Genomic DNA, 22,656 nt, shown 5'->3' on the forward strand with positions numbered 1-22,656 from the left:
AAATAAGGGGAAAAAATCGCCCTGCCTCGGTGGGGAAAAGGTTTATTTTCAAGTGTATTAAAGTGATTACCCAGAGGAAGGCCAGGCAGAATGAGTGTGTGTGCAGGGGGCCAGCGCTCGTTTTCCCAGCACGGCCTGCAAATGCGCTCCCTCCGACTGGACACAGCCGAGCTTTTGGTTTTAAATAGTTTATAACATTTCAGATGCAGCTCCTAAGTCAGCAGTCCCCGGAGACGCTCAACAGACTTCTACACTTAGCCAGTGATAAATAACCGGGAGAACACAGGGCCTGGAAGGATCCAGATTTAATTCAAAGAATTTAAAATCGAATGTTGAAAGAGCGCTTTGCATTCATGAGGCGTGCTCACTTCCAGCTGGAGAAAGAAAAGGCTTTGTGTTTGGGGGAGAGGCAGGAGAGCTAACCTTTCTGCCATGTGCCTGCCGCTTCCAACTGGCTCGCCGACATTTTTCATCTGCAAATGGCAGGCGTCGTTTCTGGAAGCCGACACGAGGAGAGATTTATCATCTCCGTGGACTTTCGGCTCCAGGTGGAAGGATTTTCCTCCACGGCGAGGTTGCCGCCTAGCCAGCCCTGACGGGGAGGGGAAGGTCCTGCCCCTTCTCTGTGGACACCTCTCTGGTTTCCAGATGGAAGTGCTCCCAGCAGAAGTTGTTGCCCGCTGCAGGCCCTGGGCTGTGTCCTGGATGACAGTGCACGTGCTGCCGGCTCAGGGCCGCCTGGTCTCTGTCACAGGTGGGGGCACATCAGGGGCTGGATGGCCGGTCTAACACGTCCTGCACAGCCAAGGCCATCTGAAGAGGGGGCTCCCGGCCGAACTGCTCCCTTCCTACCTGCTGCTTCCCCTCATTCCAGAGATCAGGACCCTGGCTGGGCCCCAAGGGACTGGAATTGCAGCTCCTTCGAGCCTGAGAATCCACATTCAGTTTTGAAGGATCTGTGCACCTGGGTGTACCAGGTTGAATAACGTCCACCTGGCACCTTCGGAATGACTATCTGGAAATAGGGCCTTTGCAGATGTAACTAGGTAGGTTGAAATGTGGCTATACCGGATTAGGGTGGGCCCCAAACCTGATGACTTGTGTCCCAGAAGAGACACACGGAGAGAATGCCACGTGACAAGGAAGCAGAGATTGCAGTGATGTGCCCGCAAGCCCAGGAACTAGGCGGAGATTGCAGTGATGTGCCGGCAAGCCCAGGAACTCCAGGAATGGCTGGCCACAAACAGGGAGGAGGCAAGGACCAATTCTACCCAGAGTCTAGAGGGAGCAAGGCCCTGACCACACCTCAGTTTGGGACGTCTGGTCTCCAGACCATGAGAGCATAATGACACGGAAAGCTCATCCATGTCAGGCTAGCATTTTCCAGATCCTGTTTTAAACAGCCACAGACAACGAATGAAGTGGTTCATCAGAGCCACAGATTGATTGTCAGAGCTTTTCTTAGGTTGCGAAGCTGCAACATGCTCCACCTCTCTGCTGTGTCCCTACTTGACATGGTTTGGCTGTGTCCCCACCCAAATCTCATTTTGAATTATAGTTCCCATGATTCCCACGTGTCGTGGGAGGGACCCGGTGGGAGGTAATTGAATCATGGGGGCCGGTCTTTCCTGTGCTGTTCTCGTGATAGTGAATAAGTCTCACGAGATCTGAAGGTTTTATAAAGGGGAGTTCCCCTACGCACGCTCTCTCTTGCCTGCCATCATGTAAGATGTGACTTTCTCTTCCTTTGCCTTCTGCCATGATTGTGAGGCTTCCCCAGCCATGTGGAACTGTGAGTCCATTAAACCTCCTTTTCTTTTCTTTGTTTTCTTTTTTTTTTTTTTTGAAAGAGTCTCTCTCTGTCACCCAGGCTGGGGTGCAGTGGCGTGATATCAGCTCACTGCAGCCTCTGCCTCCCGGGTTCAAGTGATTCTCCTGCCTCAGCCTCCCAAGTGGCTGGGATTACAGGGATGAGCCACCAAGCCCAGCTAATTTTTGTGTTTTTAGTAGAGGTGGGGTTTCACCATGTTGGCCAGGCTGGTCTTGAACTCCTGAGCTCAGGTGATCTGCCTTCCTCTGCCTCCCAAAGTGCTGGGATTATAGGCGTGAGCCACCACGCCCAGCCCCTTTTCTTTGTAAGTCATCCAGTCTCAGGTATGTCTTTACTAGCATCATAAAAACAGACAAATGCACTACCCTTCCCCCCAGTTCTGCTCTGAGGTGGCCTTTGGGTGCTCTGAGCCCCACAGATCCCCTTCTTCAGCCAGTTTTCCCTATGATCCCCCACTGTCCACTGTCCACTGTCCACAGAGAGAAAACCACACTTGCCAACTCACCTTTTAGAAATTATGAACTTTCCCTCTTGCTGGCTGTTATTCTTTTTAAGAGGACCCACAGGGCCTTTGAGTGGAAGGTACCACAAAGGCAGCTGCTAGTCTCAGACTTCACTCCCAGCTTGGATGATGGAGGCCTTGGAGAGTCTTTGGGGAGAAGTGGAGGCTGGGGGTCCATTGGCTCTGGGCAGCTGAGAAGGTTGGCTCCCCACATAAGCAGGTCTCAGCCTCACATTGCAGCTCAATATCTCTCCCCCAGAGATATCTCAGTGGAAAGCCTGTCTGTGTCAGGCTTGTATTCTCAGGTTCTGGGCAACTGTCAACAGATTTAGGATTTTAGGAGATGGGGATGATTTATTTAGAAACAAACCCAACATTGGCCTTATCAAGTGGCAAAAAGAGACATTTCAGGCTCCCCACCCAGCTTCTGAGGTTCTGCCATTTCCAGGGACCATGCTTCCACCTCCAGAGGGGCAGGCAGCTCCAACAGGGGCATGTTTGGGGACTCTGTGACAGATGATGTGGCCATTCTGTTGGAGAGGATGAAAGAACTCTGCTCTGAAGAAGGGCCACACGTGAGCCAAGCTGAGCTGCTCCAAGGAGCTGGCATTGCCTGTTGGAGCATTGCATCATCCCCTACTTTCTTGCCCAGAGGCGCCGTGCTCTGGGCCTCCTATGTGAGCAGTCAATAATTACCTTTCTCTTCAGGGATTCTGCCAACAACAGCTGTGGAGCAGCTGGTACAGCTCCATCATCCCACAGGAGGTGGGCATCGAAGGCTGGGCCAGGACACACCTCCTCCACATGCTGAGTCTGTATACTCGGCTCCACGTGGTCACTCAGAGCCCAGGGGATGGGCACCATAGTGTAGTCCATGAGACAGATGTGGGAGGATGCTACCTCTGCTTAAGTGACACATGTCACTTCTGCTCACATGGCAGAAGTGTGAGCCATGTGATCAGTCAGGATGAGTCACATGGCCACGCCCACCTGCATAGGAACCAGGAAATGCAGGCAAGCAGAGAGCCAGCCTGGTGCACAGTCCTGAGCCTGCCCCAAATGGGCTTGCCTGATTCCCACTGCCCCAAGTGGGACATGCCTATGCAGCATATTTCTCCTTGTTCATCTGAAATTCAAATTTAACTGGGTGTCTTAGGCCATTCTTGCATTGCTATAAAGAAATACCAAGACTGGGTAATTTATAAAGAAAAGAGGTTTAACTCATTCATTATTCTACAGGCTTTATAGCAAGCATGGTGCTGGCATCTGCTCAGTTTCTAGGAAGACCTCAGGAAACTTTACAATCATGGTGGAAGGCAAATTGGGAGCAGGCATGGCATGTGGTGAAAGCAGGAGCGAGTGAGGGCCTGGAGGGGTGCCATACACTCTTAAATTACCAGATCTTGTATGAACTCAAAGCAAGAGCTCACTCATCACCAAAGGGATGGCCCAAGGCATTCATGAGGGATCCTCCTCCATGACCCAATCACCACCCACCAGGCCCCACCTCCAAGACTAGGGATGACATTTCAACATGAGATTTGGGTGAGGCCATACATTTAAACTATGTAAGTCCACCCCGACCCATCCACAATCTCATGGCCTTCTCACATTGCAAAATATAATCACGCCTTACAAACAGTCCCTCAAAGTCTTGACTCTAATTTCTAGGGTTAACTGAAAAGTTGAAGTCCCAGGTCCCAAGTCTCATCTAGAGATGTTTTCCTTCTACCTATGAGTGTGTAAAATCAAAACAAGTTATTTACTTCCAAGATACAATGGGGGCAGAGGCACGGGGTAAATGTTCCTATTCCAAAAGGGAGAAAAACTGACCAAAAGAAAGGGGCTATAGTCCCTGTGAAAGTTGAAACCCAGAAGGGCAGTCATTAAATCTTAATACTCCAAAATAATCTCCTTTGACTCCATGTCCCACATTGAGGACACTCTGGTGATAGGGGTGGGCTCCTAAGGCCCTGGGGAGCTCCACCCCTGTGGCTTTGCAAGGTACAACCCCCACAGCTGCTCACACAGGTTGTTGAGTGCCTGTGGCTTTTCTAGGTGTAGGAGGCAAGCTGTGTAGGAGGCTCTACCACTCTAGGGTCTGGAAAAGGATGGTTCCCTTCTCACAGCTCCACTAAGTAGTGCCCCACAGAGTAGAGCTCTGTGTGGCAGCTCCAACCTCAAATTTCCCCTTGGCACTGCAACAGTAGACATTCTCTGTGAGGGCTCCACTCCTGCAGCAGGCTTCTGCATGGACATCCAGACTTTTCCATACATCCTCTGAAATCTAGGCTGCCAAACCTCAACTCTTATACTCTGTGTACCTGCAGGCTTAATACCATGTGGAAGGCTTATGGCTTGCATCCTCTGGAGCTGCAGTCTGAGCTATAACTGGGCCTCTTCCAGCCCAGACTGGACCCAGAGCTGCCAGGATATAGAAAGCAGTGTCCTGAGGCTGCACAGGGCAGCAGGGCTCTGGGCCTGACCTACAAAATCATTTAGTTCTCATAGGCCTCAGGGCCTGTGATAGGAGTGGAGACCAGGAAGATCTCTGAAATGTCCTCAAGGCCTTTCTCCCACTCTCCTGGATATTAGAACTTGGCTCCTTTTGATTCATACAAATTTCTCTAGCAAGTGGTTGCTCTGCAGCCTGCTTGAATTCTTCTGTTGAAAAAAGCCTTTTTTAAAAAAATTTGTCACATGGTCAGGCTGAAAATTTTCCAAACTTTTATGCTCTGTTTCCCTTTTAAATATAAGTCCCATCTTTAAGTTATTCCTTTGCTTCTGCATCTAAGCATAGAATGTTAGAAGCAGCCAGGCCACATCTCAAACACTTTGCTGCTTAGAAATTTATCCTGCCAGATCCCCTAAATCATCACTATGAAGTTCAAACTTCCACAGATCCCTAGGGCAGGAACAGAAGGCAGCAACCAAGCTCTTTGCTAAGGCATAACATGTGTAATCTTTGCTGCATTTCCCAATAAGTTTCTCATTTCCATCTGAGACCTTAACAGCCTAGACTTCAGTGTTCATACCACTATCAGCATTGTGGTCACAACCATTTTACCAGTTGCTAAAAAGTTCCAAACTTTCTTTCATCTTCCTGTCTTCAGAGCCCTCAAAACTCTTTCAACTTGTCCCCGTTACCCAGTTCCAAAGTTGCTTCCACATTTTCAGGTATCTTTATACTAATACCTGACTCCTGGCACCAATTTTCTGTATTGGCAGGTTTTGCATTGCTATAAAGAGATACCTGAGAACCAGGTAATTCATAAAGAAAAGAGGTTTAATAGGCTCATGCTTCTGCAGGATTTACAGGAAGCATGGTGCTGACATCTGCTTGGCTTTTAGGGAGCCCTCAGGAGGCTTACAATCATGGTGGAAGGTAAAGGGGGAGTAAGAATGTCACATGGCTGGAGCAGGAGCAAGAGACAGAGTACTATGGGGAGAGATGCCACATACTCTTAAAACCACCAGATCTCATGTGAACTCAGAACAAGAGCTCATCCATCACCCAGGGGATGGCCCAAGCTATTAATGAAAGATCCACCTGGATGATCTAAACACCTCCCACCGAGCCCCACATCTAAGATTGGGGATTACATTTCAACGTGAGATTTGGGCAGGGACATGCATTCAAACTGTGTCACTGGGCATCCAGTATTGCTCAGCTTGGCCACCCTACCTATGTGGTCAGACTTCCAATGGTAAATTGCCGTCTCTCAAGTATACAGTGATTGGTATGCAGAGAGTTGGAGTTTTCCAAATACAGGTCTTTAAGTACAGAGAAACATTGGATCAAACTAATCAGAATGGAGTTGTGGCTGCCCCCACCTGCCCAGGGCTGAAGGGAATACTCAAGGAAGAGCTTGGGGAGATGCTGGCTGAGCTGCCCTGTGGGGGTGGTCGAGCTGCCCTGTGGGGGTGGTCGAGCTGCCCTGTGTGGGTGGCCGAGCTGCCCTGTGCGGGTGGTGCTCCACCCCTCTCTGCATCCTTGCCAAAGACAGACAGGGCACCTTCCAAAAGGGAATTCAACCTAAAAATGGAGGCTGACGCCTTCTCTCTCTCCCCTCCCCTGCCCTGCCCGCCCAGACTCCCAAGAGAGGACCGACTGGAAAATGTGTTGGCAGAACCTGGCAACATCCACATTGTACTGTGATTCTCAGGAGAGCCTGGAGGTAGAAATTACTCAGGCACGAGCCTTATCACCCAGTTCCCAAGGTATCAGCGAGATCATGTAGCCAGAGCAGCCCAGCGCAGGGGGAAGGAAGGTGCAGACTCCGGGGCAGGGGTCTGCCATGCTGCAGGGAGAGCAGTGGTTCTCTTTTGCCAAACGAAACAGGAGATAAAGCACACAACCCCCTTCCCTGGCTGTTTCCTCCAGTGGCTGAAACTTCAAGGATGCTGCTTAAATGATTTCGTGTGGACCAGGCCAAGGTCCCCACCTTGTCCCAGGTGCCCCTGCACCCTCATAGCTCCTTCCCCACCTACTCTTCCATCCTCCACCCCAGGTTTGAGCTGCCTTCCCATCACTGGACACCATACCCCGTGTGTCTGAGTCTCCGTGCAGGTGCTGAGATGCTGGGGATGAGGTCAGGACACCCCCTGCGTCATTGGCCTGCAGTCGAGAGCAAGGGAAGGGGGTGGGGTGAGGGAGGTGTCAGCAAATTCAAAACAAGATAGTGCTGAAGTGGGATATGCCCCATGAGGAAAATGAAACAGTCAGGGGACAGACTGAGCTGAGGGCGAGTTACACGGGGTGGGCAGGTGGAGGGTGCTAGGGGAGACCAGGCAGCAGCAAATTCCTGCACGGGGAGGGAACACCCAGACAAAGCCCTGGGGAGGAGCGCTGTCAGCCCTTCCTGGTTTTCGGCTCATCCCAAGCCCTGGCTCTGTGTTTCTCAACCAGCCTTGACCTGGTACACGAGAGAGGTTCCTGTCGGGGAAGTGCCACGCAATCCCAGTTGGAGGCAGCCCTGCTCGGCAGGGGGCCCCACACTTTTGGCGCAGGTTGCCTGGTGCCAGTCCCTTCCCCTGGTGCCTGTGGACACAGCCGCAGCTGGGGTCCTTGCCCCCAGAATGTGGGAGGTTCCAGAGAAAAGCCTCGGTCCCAGGGGCTCTGTCTGTGCCGGCCAATCAGCTCTGTCAAGAGGTCCCTGTGCCCTGGCTTTTGCTCAGTCTGGTGAGCAGGGGCAGGGCTTGTGAGCCCTTTGGGGACATCTCCCCACAGCCTGAGAGCCAAGCTGAGCCGGAGCGGGCACAGGGCACATCCCAACGTGGAATCGCTCCTGTGGACTCCTGCCTCTCAGGGCCCATGACAGCCTTGGCCGTATGACGGAGACTGCACAGCTTTCTGTGTCTGGAATTCACTGCAGTGACCAGTTTCACCTGCTACAAGCAATGGTAACCAGGGCTGCAGTGGTGCCTGTGCATAGGACATCCTGGCACGCGGTGTCCTCAGCTCCGCAGGGCGAGTCCTGGGGTGAGATTTCCAGGTTAGACGCCCCCTCAGGCACCTTCCTGTGGCTGACTGGCTGCACTGCTTGGCATTCTGTGTTCCCTGGTGATGCACAGGGCTCAACCTGCCAGGGGCTGCCACTCACTGCTAACAGCCTCCTGCATCCTTCGAGTTTTGGGAAGTGGCTCTAATTCCCACCATTCCCCACAGCCTTTTCTACTGTTTTCACTTTGCTCTCTGGGCCGAGGCAGGCCTGAGGACAATTTCCATGGCCTCCACACGGCCGTTCCTGCTAAAATACATCACCTCTGCCTCTGCCGGCCGAGGGAGCAGGGTGAGGGTTTGCAGTTTTTGGGATTCAGGAACAGGGGACAGGATGCCCCACTCAAGCCCTGTCACTATCTAAGTCACCAGTGTGGCCCCCGGGAAGCCGGATGAGCTGTGGTCATGGTGAGTTGGTCACAATCACAGCTGAGAAACAGCACAGCTGCAGCCCTGAGGATGGAGGGAGTGTCGCACTCGAGCCCGCACACCTTGGCTACGCGCTTTGTGGGGGCCCATCTGCGAGCTAATCTTTTTCCACGTCCATCCCATGGTGAGGCTCAGAAGCCGTCCACATGCACGTGGCTTGGCCTCGGTGAGCACCCCCAGTGAGCTTCACCCTGGGGCTGTGTGGAACCTCCTGCTTTGACAATGATGAGAAGGAAGGGAGGCATTGGAACCACCTGGACATGGCCCAGACCCTGACAGCAGCCCCATACGCTGAAGCCAGCACGCAGATGGAGCTGGGGACTCGGCAGGGGTGCACACCTGGAGGGGACTCAGGGTGGGGGACACGCCCCCTCCAGAGGTGGCTGTTGTGGACTGGATTCCTGCCGCAACATCCTGAGGCCCCTGCGGCTATGGAGGCAGCATGGCCTGTGCTTGGCACCCTGATCCTGCCATTCGTCAGGTACCACCCAGGCAGTTCCTCTTCCGCAGGCCCAGGCCCCAGCGGGCGCTGCAATCCTCCCAGGCTGTGTATAAGCAGCTCTGTCTCTTAGGCCCTACAGCCTGGGAGACCCCGCGAGGTGGAGCACGATGCCCACCAAGAGAGTAGCCGTGCAGACCCCGGAGCGCGGGAGCCAGGCTCCGTTATTGCTCTCTGTGGGAGAGAACGGACCATCTTTCCAGAACAGTCCCCGACGAGCTCCCGCACCTCAGCAGGCAGGAAGCCTCTGGCCAGGGGACTGCAGCTGTCCATGGAGCCAGTCTCACCCAGGGAGAGCTGTGCACCGCCAGGCCCGAGTGACAAGGCTGGACGATGCAGTGGCCATCCACCCTCGCTGACGGGGTCATCTGTGACCAGGCCCAGGCAGGTCCAGGGGGCACAAGGAGGCTCCACAAACAGAAAACCCACCTCTGTGTCCTCTGCCACCACGCACCAACGTCTCTCCCCCAACTCACACCACTGGCCTCATCGGGGTCTCTCTGACTAGTGGGCAAAAGAGGAAGAAGCAATCTTGACTTTCAGATGCTCGGTTCAGCTCTCAGGACAAGCCAGAAAGGAGCTGCTGCTGTGTGACTGCTCCGCAGAGGCCAACCTGAAAGCCAGCGTCAGGGGACACCCTCTGGGTGGGTGGAGCTCTGGGCCGTGCACCTGTACATCCCCTGTGAGTGGGGAGAAGTGAGCCTGGATAAGGATGGACACGGAGTCGGCGCAGTGGTGAATGGCTTGGAGGACGGGGAGGTCCCTGTGTCCCACATCCCCACGCTCCAGCGGGCATTGTGTGGAAGAGGCCCAGGATGAGCGCGTGGGCTGGGCAGCTCTGCCAGGTGTCAGGCAGCCTCTGTCCGGGGCCACTGCAGGGTTGGGGTGACGAACATGTGGTGGCAGTAGGCGAGGTGACAGGGTCTGAAGCTATGCGTCCCCTCAGTGGCACAGGCTTCTCATCAAGGTCATTGTGATCACTGTCACTGCTGTATCAGAAACAGACCACAGCTCATGTCCTGACATCGTCCCTCAAAGACACCAGCCAGCCCTTCAGTGGCAAACTGGTTACAAAGAACCACTCTGCACTGGAGAGGACAGGGGCCTGTCGGGACTGGGATTGGTGCCTGTGCCAGATGAGGGTTTGCTTTTCTTCATGCACCACAGCCAAGAGCCCAGATTCACTAACAGAAGGTCCCTAGCCACATGGCCGCTGACCACAGGACCCCACGATGTCAGAGGAAGGGGCTGGGGTACACAACCGTGGATCTCCTGGCCCCACCGTGGACCTCCCTCCAGAACTGGCCCAGCCAACAGGGACGGAGTGTCCTCCCAGAAGCAGCCTAGGCTTGGCTAAGATATGACGTCTGAGAATGTGGGCATCCGAGAATGTGGGCATCCGAGAATGTGGGTGCTGTCCTTTAGTTTTCAGGATATTTCTCAAGCCAGTGACGATGACATGGTGCCATGTCCGTGACAGGCAGAACGCGTGGATCTGGGAGCCAAGGAATGGACACATAGGAGGTCCCCTCGCCATCGTTCCACGCAGCTCGCTGTGGGAACATGGGTTTGCCGCCCTCACCCTGTGGCTCTGTGGCTGCCTGAATGGTACATTTCCACCGGGGTCGCAGAACGAGTCCCTCTGGATTGAGAAGGCATTGCCATCTGGTCACCACTGCCTCATTTGTGTCAGGCGCAGAAAAGAGTCCTGGCAGGGGTCGCTGGCCCCGATCTTGAGGGGTGGAGATGGGGCCAGGGCTGCTGCTCCCAGGACAGGGTGGGGATGTGCCTGGAGTCCATGTGTCCCACGGGACACCTCCTGCTACCCCAGTGCCCAGCAAGTCCACTAACCACAGCCTTGTTAAGGTATGGCAGTTGGGACTCAGACTCCTGGCAGATCCCTCACCAGCCAGGCCTGCTGGACCAGAGGCAGAGGCAGCCTAGAGCGCCCGGCAGGTCAAGGGGTGGGTGAGGGTAAGTTACGGCCTGGAGACCACAGCAGGACCAGAGTTCACACGCCAGCCCCCTGCTGGTGAACCTCCCAGGAACTGAGGCTGCAGAACCGTGGAGAGCCTGTGCCTTGCGCGGCTGCAGTGAACTCACTGACCTGTGAGCAGCAGGTGACTGTGGGCTGGCCAGGGGCAGACTGTTACAGGTGCCATTGGAACCCCTCCAGATCCCCTTCACAGGCTCAGTGACTCCACCTCTAAGCTGCTGGAGTGAAGGGTGCAAATGGCTTGCATCCCCTGTCTTGGGAGAACGGCTTTCTTACCAACCTGAGCCGTCTTGCCCAGGAAGTGGTGAACCCCCTGGAGAGGCCCCTGGCCAGTGACTGGCTGTCCAGGCACAGACAGCTCGATTTTTTTCTCTGCAGTGCAGTTCATGTTCCAGAGATGCTCTGAGACCGGGCGATCAGCTCTTGACCCTCCCCTACCCTGCTTCACCATGACCCTCAAAGGCTTTTCCTGATGAGCTCTTCCTGGAGAAATGACACACACGCAGATTCCCATGTCCAGGGAGCCTGACTCAGGATGATCCTCTGCAGGTCCTTGCTGCTGGCTCGCTGGATGCCTGGAACTCCCCCTTCAAAAAAGAGAGGTCGGGATAAACTATGATGGTTAAGAACATGGACTCTAGGGTGAGAAAAATTCCGGGTTCAAACCCCAGGTCTTCACCTTAGCGGCTCTGTGGCCACAAGCAGCTGGCTCCCTCAGCCTCTCTGAGTTTCTTCTTGCTTTTTTTAATAAAGGAGAGAGAATGATGAGAAGGAAGCCCAGGCGGCTGGAAGGTCGAAGTGATGTGGTACCATGAAGCTCTTAGGACCTGCACGTGGGGAAGCGCTGGGGAGGGTCGGCCGTGGACGTTACAGTGATGCCGAGGAGGGAGAGGTGTTCCACGCTCCACGCTCTCACCAACCTTTCTAACAACTAGATTTTGGTATAAAGGGGCCCAGCCACCCCAACTCCGGGAGCTCAGTCCCAGCCCTGCTGCTGCCAAGTTTGCAGCCGATGGGATCACTGAGTGTTTGGGGAGCAGGGAAAGAAGGGAAAGCGGACCCTGTGGCCATGCAGGTCCATCTAGGTGTGGGGCTCGCAGGCTGGGAGGGGATGTGGGTGCATCTTGATGGCTGGGAAAGCCCCAGACACACTTTCTAAGAAAACCACAGCCCTTGGAAGGACTCTCCCGCCAGTCTGTCCTTGGTCCATCTGGGGAATTCGAACCCCGCTGGATAGATGCACGTCTTCCTCTCACACGGGAGCCCTTGGCCACTCTCCCTTCAGCCCCACCCTCATTTCTAGCCCATAAAGTTCTCTTACAAACTGATCCACTTTCAGGACCACCAACTTCCTCCATCCTCTCCCAGCGCATCCCTTCCTCCTCCCACTCCTCCTGGCACCTGCTGTCCTGGACCTTGGGCCTGTGGACCTTCCACTTTCCCCGAGCGTTGGAGGGGGCACCTCTGTAAGTATCACCCAAGGCCCTAATGATAGTCCCAGGGGTTCCAGACCACTGCCTAGGAACGGCAGGCCCAGTGTGGACAGGCAGAGGCTCTGGGCAACAGGAGGCTCCCTTAGTCCTGCTGCCGGCAGTCCAGACACCCCACTCTTGTGTCACTAAACACCTCCAGTGAGGGCTGCAAGTGGATGAGGTGGACCTGAAGACCCCCAGGCCCAGGCCAGACCCTCTTACCTGTCTTCATGCCAGATGCCCCCACGCACCACCCTCAGCATAGCTGACATTCCTGCTTCTGTGTGTTGCGCTTGGCCACTTGTGTATGTGCGTGTTTCTGTGAGTTTTAAAATATACAGAGAGCAACTTTTTCCAGGGAGAATTTTGATCAAGATAACCCGAGATCATTCGTGTTTTTTTTTTTTTTAAATAGCTTAGCAATGCCAGGTAAAATAGGATATGCATGCTTTAAATGGAAAGCTGAGCTTGCAAAAGAGTAATGGAAATTTCAAGAGGCCCAAAAATGAATAACATGACCCAAAATAGTAATTGTGGTGACCTAATGCTTGGGCTGCCTGGGGGTGGTTCCCAGATGCCGCTTTTGATAGCAGGGAGCTTGCAACGGGCTCCTAGGACAGGGGATGAAGCTCTTAGATCCCCAAGAGGCAAGAATCTGAATGGAAACTTCTGTATAGAGCCATGGTCGCTGCTACAGCCTGAGTGAAAGGAATGGGTATAGCAAACCCACCCACCAGCACAGGAATATAACAAACAAGCAGGTCTGTCTTGATCCGGACTGACCTTTTTGCAAGACTCTCCTGAAGGGAAGCATTTCCAGAATAGTGGAATAAGGATCCCCATGTTCCGCCCCTCCATAAAAGCAAGGAGAATCCTTGCAAATAAAATGGCCAAAATTAACTTCTTAGATGCCCTGGAAGTTCACCAGGGTCAGGGGACATCCTCTTGGTGGGAGGAGCTCTGGGCCATGCACCTGAACGTTCATCTTGAGTGGAGAGAAGTGGCCCCGAGGTAAGGATGGACGGAGACTTGAGGCAGTGGTGAATGGCTCTGATATGGTTTGGATCTGTGTCCCCACCAAATCTCATGTTGAACTGTGATCCCCAGTGCTGGAGGTGGGGCCTCGTGGGAGGTAAGTTCTCGTGAAAGGTTTAGCATCGTCCCCTCACCAGCCACTGCATGGTGCGGGAGTTCTCATGAGATCTGGTTGTTTAAGTGTGTGACACTTCCCTGCCCCTCCTCCTGCTCTAGTAGTGTGAAGTGCTCACTCTCCCCTTTGCTTTCTGCCATGTGTGTAAGTTTCCTGAGGCCTCCCCGGAAGCCAAGCTGATGCTGCCACACTTCCTGCACAGCTTGCAGAACCATGAACTGATCAAACCTCATTTCTTTATAAATCACTCATTCTTCTATTTTTTTCACAGCAATGCAAGAACAGACTAATACAGCCTCCAACAATTTGAAGAGCATTTGTTTAAGAAAAAAGATTAAATCTTGGTAAGAATGGAGAGCTGTGTGACATTTCAGCTTGCCCTATTTCATCTCCCTCTCCCAAGCTGTGTAGTGGCCTTGAAAATTAACAATCTGCTGATCATGATAGCTGTGACAAATGGCAGCCTAACAGCTACTGGAGGGGGAAATTCCAAAATATTCCAGGATATTCTAGAGGGCCACATGCATGTGTCATGCTGTGCCCATGCCCAGGGAAGACCTGAGGAGGCGCTAGCCTGTCACCTCTAGCTAGCCTTGAGACTCTGCACAAGTAGGAACTGAAAGCTAAGGCAGAGCTGCAGCCTGCATGCTGGAGAACTGAAGTCCTCCTCCACAAAATCAGGGAGACTTTTTGCTCCAAGGTATTTGAGGAAATCTCTCCCTAGCCATTAGCTGACCACGAAGCAAAATGAACTTCAGTGGCTATACATGAAACAAATACATACTTTATAGACTTAATTCAGCAAAACAAATAGCAAAAACAGAATCTGTGGGGAGAGGAATCTAATTTCCAGAGCTGCTAGATTAAACTATTTAAAATGTCTACTTTTCAACAAAAAATTATGAAACGTGCAAAGAACCAGGACAGTATAGCCCATACATTGGATACAAAATCAGTCAATAAAAACTGTCCCATGAGGAAGCCCAGGTGTTGGACTTATTAGACAAAGACTTTAAATCAGCTGTCATAAATATGTTCAAAGAACTAAAGAAAACCATATCTAAAGAACTAATGCAACGTATGAGAATGATGTGTCATCAAGTAGAGAATATAAATAAAGCAATATAAATTATTTTTTAAAATCGAATAGGAATTCTGGAGATGAAAAGTGCAATAACTGAAATGAAATACCCACTAGATGAGCTCAACAGCAGATTTGAGCTGGTAGAAGAACTGGTGAACTTGAAGCTAAGTAAATTGAGATAATCCAGTATGAAAAACAGAAAGAAAAATGAATAGTACCTCCAAGATCTGTGGGGACACTATCAAATATAGCAACATATGTATGATGGAAGTCTCAGAATGAAAGGAGAGAAAGTGCAAGAAAGAAATGTGAAGAAATAATGACCCAAACTTCGCAGATTTTGTGAAATGATTAATTTATACATTCAGGAAGCTCCATGAAGTCTAAGTAGAATAGACTCGAAGGCGATGCACACTAAACACTTCATAGTCAAGCTGTCAAAGACAAAGACAAAGACAGAAATAAAACTCATTCTATGAAGTCAGTATTATCCTGATACCAAAACTCGGCAACGACATCCCAAGAAAATGACAGACCAAAATCCCTTATAAATACCAATGCAAAAATCCTTAACAAATACTAGCAATTCAAATTCAACAACATATAAAAAGCTTAATATACAATGACAAGTGAAATTTATTCTAAGAATGTCGGACTTGCTCTACATATAAAAATAAATTAATCTAATATACTATATTGGTAGAATAAAGGACAAAAGTATCGTGATCACCTTAATAGATACAGAAAAAGCATTTTGACAAAATCCAACACCCTTTAATGATAACACTCAACAAACTAAGAATAGAAACTCCCTCGACCTGATAAAGGACGTCTAGGAAAAACCCACAGCTAATATACTTAGTGAGGAAACATTGAAAACTTTCTTCTTAAGATCAGGAGCAAGACAAGTATGTCTGTTCTCGTAACTTTTCAACATTGGACTTGAGGTTCTAGCCAGGGGAACTAGGCAAGAAAAAGAAATAAAAGGAATCCAGATTGGATAAGAAGCAAAACCATGCCTATTAACAGATTATATAACCTTGTATGTAGAAAATCCTAAGGATTAAAAAAAAACCTATTAGAACTAACAAATTCATCAAAGTTTTGGGATACAAGATCAATATATGAAAAGTAATTATGTTTCTATACTTTAGCAATGAACTATCTGAAAATGAAATTAAGAAAACAATTCCATTTATAACAGCTTCAAAAAGGATGAAAAATTTCTTCTTTCACTTTCAACTTTCACTAGCCAAAACTGGGACAATTTGAGTAATAAAATAAAAATAACAGTATTGGACTAAAGTCCAGAAGAGAAAAATATCCACAGGTCCATAAATAAATGATGAATAAATAAGTAAATATGAGAGAATTGGAAACTCTTCCTTAGGGAAACATTTCAATTCATAAATGTAAAATGAATTAGTCCAAATTTTTAATATCACTAATAGAAAACCACAGTAATAATTGTTATGGGCAAGGTCCACTGATGAATACTAAAATTACTGGGTAAAAGTTTAAGAAGGAACAGAATATTTGTGTAGTCTCATAGCATTTCATCTCAGATATTTATTAATTACAAATGGAAAACAGTAACTTTACAGTAGAAAAACCTGGCAGACCTCACCTTAACCAAGGGCTCACATTTAACATTACCAGTATGATGTGACATCACATGCCCCCATTATGATGGACTAAGGAATTTTCCCCTAAATCCACAACCTTGATTTTATTAGAAAGCAAAACAAACTCAGGTTTATGAACATTCTTCAAAATACTTGACCTGTATTCTTCAAAAGTGCCAATGTCTGTGAACAAGGAAAGAATGAAGAACTGTCACAGATTGGAGGAGACCAAGAAGACATGAAAACTAAATACAAGGTAGAATCTAGATTGTAAAAAAGAAAAAAACAAAACAAAAAAATAGAACATTGGGGAAAAATTATGACTTTCAAATGAACTCTGTAAATTTTTAAAAAACTGACTAAAAGAGAAATATAAATATCTGTGATATAAATATCACTTTTTTATTTGAGCATTAAGGATTATTCAAAATATACCCATAAAATACCCCATTAGAATCAGAGAATTTTAAAGAGTAGTCTCCAAAATATTCTATAAAGTCTCAATTCTAAAAAACGGCTTCAGAGAATGTAAAGAAGGAAATGCCCTCATCAAACCACTTAATGATGCTAAAATTGCTTTGATATTCAGGATCAGAAAAAGACAATGTAAGAAGGAGAAATTATAGGTAAATTCACTTATAAACATTGATTTCTTAAAAGTAATAAATAATATAGCCAAAAATTGAATCCAGCAATGTGAAACATGCAAATATAAATTAAAAAACAAAATATCATGACCAAATTGGATTTGTCAGAGGAATGCAAGGATGGTTTAACATTAGAGAGTCTAATTCAAGTCAGTTGCTATGGGTATTAATTAGACTTCGGTTTGACGGCATTTGAGAGGGGTAAATGTCAAATATACAATGGTTTAAACACATAAATTTTCATTGTTCCTCACCTAATGTGGAGAGGCCACATCCAACACTGGTAGGATGGTCCCATTTTAGGAGGTCATCTGAGGAGTTAGACTCCAGTTTTGTTCTCAGCACTCTAGGGTATGACCCTCAACCGTCTGCTCCAAGATGATTAAACATTACAATCATATGTCAATATACAGGACAGAAGTGACAAGAAAGGTCAGAACACCTGTGAGAACACAGTCAAGAAATTATACATAGCACTCCCACTCCAATTAGTCAAATTGCCACCATGGTGACAACCAGCTGCAAGGCAAGCTGGGTCGTGGGGCTTATTCTGGGCAATCATGTGCTGAACTCACAACAAGGAATTGTATTGCTATGAGAGGATGAATTTCCATGTTGTTATCGTGCTGTCTCAGAGCTGATAACAGAGGAGCCAATAATGAGTGCTCCTCTCCCAGGTCTGGAACAGACTCCCCAGAGACCAGCAGAAGACAAGCCATCCACTCCCAACACGCCCAACACACAGCAGTGGGGAGAGGAACAGGACAGGGTTTGCAGAGGCAGTTAACGTGGCAAATCTGTCATGAGGGAGATTACCCTGGGTGGGCCTCGCCTAATCAGATGAGCACTCAAAAAGGGGCAGAGTTCTTTTGGCAGAAGAGACGTGAAGCATGAGAGTGATTAAACAGCAGGGATGGTCTTTGCTGCTGGCTTTGAAGATGGAGAGACCACATGGCAAGGGCATCAGAGAAGATTCTAAGAACTGAGAACAGACCCTGGCTGACAGCCAGCAAGAAAATGAGTATCTTAGTTCTACTATCACAAGGAACTGACTTCTGCCAAAAAATCTCAAGAGCTTGAAAGAAGATACTGAACTTCAGAAAGGAACATGACCCGGCTGACACCTTAATCACAGCCTTGTGAGATCCTGAGCCAAGAACACAGCCAAGCTGTACCGTGACTCCTGTCGCACAGAAACAGTGAGATGATAAATGTGCGATGTTCTGAGCCATGAGACGTTCACTGCTTTGTTACACAGCATAGAAATCAAAGCTGCCTTCTCTCTCTGTTTATTACTGACAAGCTCCATCCTGATTCGATTGTCATCCTTACAGACTCATGGAGCAGGACTGAGTCCAGAAACAGATGGACATTTACATGGGTTCTGACAAACATGGCAAATCAATTCTGCACAGGTGGAGGTTCCAAATGGTGGGGAAAGGATGGCATTTTTTTCAAACTTTTATTTGAAGTTCAGGAGTACATGTGTAGGATGTGCATGTTTATTAAACAGGTAAACATGTGTCATGGGGGTTTGTTGTACAGATTATTTCATTGCCCAGGTACTAAGCCTAGTAACCATTAGCAATTTTTCCTGATCCTCTCCCTCCTCCTACCCTCCACTGTCTCATAGGCCCCAGTGTGTGTTGTTCCCCTCTGTGTGCCCATGTGTTCTCATCATTTAGCTCCCACTTATAAGTGAAAACATGCAGTATTTGGTTTTCTGTTCCTGCATTAATTTGCTAAGGATAATGGCCTCTAGCTCCATCCATGTCCCTGCAGAGGACATGATCTCATTCCTTTTTATGGCTGTATAGTATTCCATGGTGTTTATGTACCACATTTTCTTTATCCAGTCTATCATAGATGGGCATTTAGGTTGATTCCATGTCTTTGCTATTTGAATAGTGCTGCAATGAACATATGTCTGCATGGGTCTTTATAATAGGATGACTTCTGTTCCTTCGGGTATATACCCAGTCATGGGTCTTTATAATAGGATGATCTCTGTTCCTTCGGGTATATACCCAGTCATAGGTCTTTATAATAGGATGATCTCTGTTCCTTAGGGTATATACCCAGTCATAGGTCTTTATAATAGGATGATCTCTGTTCCTTCGGGTATATACCCAGTCATGGGTCTTTATAATAGGATGATCTCTGTTCCTTCGGGTATATACCCAGTCATAGGTCTTTATAATAGGATGACTTCTGTTCCTTCAGGTATATACCCAGTCATGGGATTGCTGTGTCAAATGGTATTTCTGTCTCTAGGTCTTTGAGGAAACCGATGGCATTTTTAATAAATGGTACTGAGTCCATTAGACAGTTGTAAAGGAAAAAATGAAATATTGTACACCTCCCAACAGGCAAACAAAATATTCCCAGTGGATTGTAGCTAAACGTGAAAGGAAAAACACCTCGAGAGGATATCATGGAACGTATTCATGACCTTAGGCAGCTCTTGATCACAAGTTTCTGATCTTGGACAAGATTTTAAAGCAAATACCTAAAACGCTAACTATAAGATAAAGCTGAATCAATTGAACTAGGTGAAAATGAAGGCATTTCGCCCGTTACTAGTATGAGAGTGAAAGGCAAGCTGCAGCCCAGGATGGGACACTCGCAGCAGGTCACTGACAAAGAGCTTGCGTCAGCAACACAGGTGGGGCCCACACCAACCAATGAGAAAACCACAGGCAACCTCCTATGAGCCCGGGCGAAAGTCTCCAACAGGCTGTTTATGGAAAAAGAGCACCAAACGGCCAATAAACATTTAAGAATTCCCAGCCTCAGCCATCAGGAACATGCACCTTATGGGCACCCTAAGCCACTGCCACAGACCTGCACCTTGGCTAAATTCAGAGGACTGGGAAGCCCGGTGCTGGCAAGTACACGGAGCCACAGGAGCTCCTCACACCGCGTGAGGGTGTCTGTGGGGGCAGAAGCTTTGAGAGCCTGTCTGCAAGTCCCCCCAGACCAGGACATGTGCCCCGGCCCAGGAATTCCACCCCAGGCTTAAACTCGAGAAATGGCACAAATGCATATCAAAAGGCATTTACAAGAATGTCAGTAAGACTTTTAAGCAAAGTAGTCTAAAACTGGAAACTAGTTAAAAGTTCATGAATATTAGAATGGATAAATGAATAGACATTGAAATGAGGGGATACTGCAGAGGAACAAGCATGATTTCTCCCTGCAGTGACGCAGTGCACCTCACAAACACGTGAGGTGCACAAAAGAGGTCGAACCTGAAAGACAGCCGCTGCATGATTCTACTTAGGTAAACTGTAGACGGCAGGGGGAAGCCACGCTGGCTCAAGTCACAATAGCTCCTGCCTTTGGAGTGAAAGGTGAGGAGTGGTGGGAGGAGTCCCTGGGGCATCTGGAGCCTAGGCTGCTGTTTCTGGACCTGGTTGCTGAATACATGGGTATGTCCACTGTGTGAAAATTCAACCAATTGCACACTTATTTTTGCATTTTCTCTGTATGTATGTTGTCTTTTAGTAACATGTTCATTAGGTTAGGCACGGTGGTGCACACTTCTAATCCCAGCTACTCAGGAGGCTGAGGCATGAGAATCACTCGGACCCAGGTGGTGGAGGTTGCAGTGAGCCAAGATCGTGCCACTGCACTCTAGCCTGGGCAACAGAAAGAGTCTCTGTCTCAAAAAACAAAAAATATAAAAAATAAAATAAAATTGTTCATTAAAAAATAAACCACAGTAAACCAGGTGCGACAACTTACACCTGTAATCCCAATGCTTTGGGAGGCTGAGACAGGAGGATCACTTGAGCCCAGGAGTTCAAGACCAGCCTGGGCAACATGGTGAGACCCTGACTGTACAAAAAATACAAAAATTAGCCTGGTGTGGTGGGGTGCACCTGTGGTCCCAGCAATCGCTTGAGCCCAGGAGGTCGAGGCTGCTGTGAGCCAATATCACACCACTGCACTCCAGCCTGGGTGATACAGTGAGATCCTGTCTCAAAAAATAAAATAAAATAAAAATAAACTGCAACAAGAAAAAATAGAAATGATGAGACAATCCAATGGAAAAATAGGTACAGGCTGTAAAGGGCCATTTTACAGTGGCAGAACTGCAAACGCCGGGCACCTAGGCAGAGACGCTCGTCACCCGTCACTAGGGAGATGCTAGTTGAAGTAGGAGTGACCGCCTATCTCTCAGGCCTCAATGGGCACAACAAGAGTTTTACTCACACCAGGTGCTGATGGCCTCACTATGGGCCACGGCGACGCAGAGCAATGTGGCCACTTCTCAACATGTGCTGAAAGACCACCAGGCCTGCCTGTGAATTACTGAAGGGAAGAGTGAAATCCCGGTGTGAGGGTGATAAACGCCACATGTGAGGGCTCCAAGTGGGAACGGGACAGGGCAATGCAGCATCCATGGCCGTGAACCCGACTGACCACACAGCTGAGCGTCAGAGGTGTTCCACCTGCTGTCCTCACACTTCTCAATGATCAAAAGATTCCATGCTTCTAAAAAGCACCTCCAAGAAGGCCACAGAAACAGAAACTCAGGTGAACTTCAGACGCTCCGCAGGGTCCGTCTCCGTCCCTGCACGCCTCCCCGGCCCCGATCAAGTCCTGCGTCCCGTGGGGCAGCCGCCCCCTCCAGCCTCGTGTATCTGCTTCACCCCCAGGCCAGAGCCACAGTCGTGATGGTGTCACTCACATTTCTCCCACGTGGATGGGGGCGGGCGTACATCTTCCTCAGGGGATTTTCAGGTCTTGAGAGGCACAGACCTGAGTTCTGGTCCCCTGGCTTTCTGCAAATTCCCCAGTCCGTCTCACTTGCCACTGCCTGGAGGACCCCACACAGCCAGGCACGGTTAGCTCGTGGCCCACGCTGGCTACTGACTCTGCCGTCTGCCACCCACGGTGGAGAGTTGACAGCCTTAAGAGCTGAAAGCTTGGGATCTCATTCAGCTGAACCGAGGGCCAGGCTGCCTGGGCTCTGCTCCTGGCTGACTGGCCATGTCCGCCAGGATCCTGGGCATCTTCTCTGCTGCTGCCACTAAGGATGGACCTGGTAGAGAACCTTGAGGATCTTGGAATGCTGGCCCAGGTCCAGCAGCCATGACCACAGATAGGGGTCATGGGAAGGCCACCCCCACCCCACCCACATTTCAGCCTGGGTACTAGCAGAGGGCAGGGGGCACACCTGGTCACCCAGAGGAAGGCATGGAGGGTGGGCCGGCCCCCAGTTAATGGCCCCTGACTCTCACTTCTCCAGTGTTAAGCTCCCGTTTCTCTGCTCGCTAATCATCCAAAGGTTTTTAAGACCCTGTGCTCAAGGAAGAGTTTCTTAGGGGGATTCGGGTTGAGCAGGGAGAGCCTTTTTGTGGGAGGGAAGCCCTCTAGGTGCAAGGCAGAGGCCCAGACAGACATCCTTCACCCTGACTCTGCATGGGCAAAGTTTGCTTGTGGACGTCCCTGCCCTTTCAGCTTCCACTACCTGCCAGGCTCCCCAGCCTCCTCCAGAGCCCCTCCAGCAGCCACAGGAGCATGTGCAGTACACATGAGGTGGGGGAGGAAGAGAGTCCACACACTGGCTGGCATTTATCAGGGCCAGGTATTTATTGGATGGGTGGATGAGTGGATGATGGATGGACAAATGGATGGAAGATGGAGGATGGATGAATGGATGAAGGATGGAGTATAGATGGATGGAGGATGGATGAGTGGTGGATGGATGAATGACTAGGTGGATGGATGGATGATGGATGGATGGAAGATGGATGGATGGAGGATGGATCAGTGGAGGATGGAGAATGGATGGATAGATGAGTGGATGATGGATGGGTGGGTGGATGGATGGATGGGTGGATGGATGGATGATAGATGGGTGGGTGGGTGTATGGATGGAGGATGGATGGATGGAGGATGGATCAATGGAG

Source organism: Macaca fascicularis, chromosome 1, assembly GCF_037993035.2.
Source record: "Macaca fascicularis isolate 582-1 chromosome 1, T2T-MFA8v1.1".
NCBI lineage: Eukaryota > Metazoa > Chordata > Mammalia > Primates > Cercopithecidae > Macaca > Macaca fascicularis.